The following is a 2,142-nucleotide window of genomic DNA, read 5'->3' on the forward strand; positions in this document are numbered from 1 at the left end:
GACAGGTGGTGCTGGAGCAGTGACAGGAAGTGTCTGGCATTTTGGTTCATCCTGTGAGCTGACGTGAGGTTGTGGTTTTGCCTCCAGCCTCACCTCCTCATCAGTGTTCAAAGGGTTCAAAGGTGAAAAAATGGGATTCAACCAAACAGCTGGAATGAAGAGTTGGTAACACTTGCAGAGCTGCAGGGAGCTGGACAGGTCTCACCGTGGGGGGATTTGTCCCACAGATCCTGCTGAAGTGGCTCCTTCTCCTGAGACCTGCAATGCTGGCTGGACCTTTGGAAAAAGAACACAACAAATCTTCATAAACATTTACTTCAGCAGGAACACACAAGAAGGTGGGACTGGTTCCTTTTTCATGTTCACTATTTTGTCGTCTTGGTTCATGTTTTGGTTGTCAAAGTTAATTCTGAATATTTGTGGAAAGTTCGCCTGCCTTTACTTGTACCAATACTTCCTTTAGTAACAAATTAAAAAGCTCAAGCTAAACTTCAGTCAGGACAACCATTCTTTCTCATTCTTAGGCCTCTGTTTTATGTCCATGACCATCCTGTCTGTCACCTTTGGTGATGGAGACATCGGTTGATGACATCAGCAACGGTCCTCAACCTAACTGCCTCTGCCAGAAGTGAGCTGTCATCTGTCTCAGGGGACACAGTCGGGTGGACCGGGGCGGATGAGGGCCTGCTGCTTCCTTGAAATATTTCTAAATATTTCAGTTGCAACTGTATAGTGATGGTGGCTCAGTTTAGAGCTGTCAATCAATGTTAATAATTGATCTTAGCATCTGGAGATTATTTTAGGAACACAAATACTTTTACTTCATTCTGAGGATGAGCAGACGTTCAATATAATTCTCATTTCCTGGTCAAAGACTCCTGCTAGTCAGAGAGGATCTGGACTGGATTGGAAAGCTTCTGAGAGGGAAACCTTCACTCTGGACTGGACTGAGAACGGAGCAGCCTCAGCTTCCTGGAGCCTGACTTGCCTCTGTGGTCTAAGGTTGTGAGGGCTGAAGTCACAGTGAAACTCCTGAGATCACAGAGCCTTTGAGATCACAGGCTGACTTCCTTTTTTCCCTAAAATGAAGAATAAAAATGTTGTGTCTGGGTTTGTGTTGCTGCATCAGTTAAACAGTGACTCTGACAGAGGGGATGTAGCTCAGTGGTAGAGCGCATGCTTCGCATGTATGAGGCCCCGGGTTCAATCCTCTGCATCTCCAGCTGGTCCTTTGGAGCCTTCATCTTATCAGCTAAATTGATCCATAAATGTGACAACAGTTGATAACAAACTACCAGAAGAGAAACCAGTCTGTTGCATATCAAAGTATTTGTAGCAGGGTCAGTGTGACTGTGAGCCTTCATAGCCAGCATGAAGGAGCTGGTTTTATCTTTGCTGGGGAAATCCCACACACAGCTGCTCTCGGTTCCAAATGTGTGTGTCCTCACTCCTCCGTCCTCCTGCTGCCCTCAGAATACAGACACAATTCAACCTGGCAAGTTTGGAGCATAGAAGTGCTCCTGAAGAGATGTGTGTCAGCCCACAGCTGGCTGTTCTTACCTGGAACCTCAAGATGAAACTGCTTCCACAGACTGGAAATGAATCTGATGTTGACTTTTGGACAAATCACCTGTTCATCAGTTCATCATCACTTCCATCCATTTTCTACTGCTTATCTTGTTATAGAAAGGAGTCTATCTGCTGTGTGACTGAGGCAGTTACTGTGAGCTGCTGCATGTCTCAGTGTGTGTGTGTGGGGGGGGGGGGGCTGTGTGTGACTGGTCGGCTGCCAAGGATTATTGATGAGATCAGTCATGATCAGCTCAGAGATCACGGCACAGAAGAAGGAGACTTTTTGATTTTTGGGGGTTCAGTTTCTAAGTCAGACACATCATCACAATTTGAAGTTTTCCTCCAGTAAAAACAAAACAACACAAAACCAAACAAAACCATGATTTGACTTTTGATGTCTACATTTTTTGAAATTGTGAGTCCAACAAGCAGGAGGCCGTTTGAGCTTGGAAACTGTGAAGCATCACCAGTAACTGCTGGTTAATTTACAGGTGTTTCCTCCAAAAAGTTTAAAATGAACTCAATGCTGAATCCCTCGTCGTCATCACTGAGCTGCAGAATTGGTCCATG

General features: G+C 45.2%; 1 non-coding gene across 1 annotated transcript; it reads left to right on the top strand.

Moving 5' to 3' along the window:
• Positions 1 to 1,150: 1,150 nt before the first annotated feature.
• Positions 1,151 to 1,222, top strand: trnaa-cgc (transfer RNA alanine (anticodon CGC)). The gene has a single exon. It is a non-coding gene; the product is annotated as a tRNA-Ala (tRNA).
• The last annotated feature ends 920 nt before the right edge of the window (positions 1,223 to 2,142 follow it).

Source organism: Aulostomus chinensis, chromosome 1 (genome assembly GCF_037954235.1).
Source record: "Aulostomus chinensis isolate RoL2024-O1b breed Wild chromosome 1, RoL_Achi_v1.0, whole genome shotgun sequence".
Lineage (NCBI taxonomy): Eukaryota > Metazoa > Chordata > Actinopteri > Syngnathiformes > Aulostomidae > Aulostomus > Aulostomus chinensis.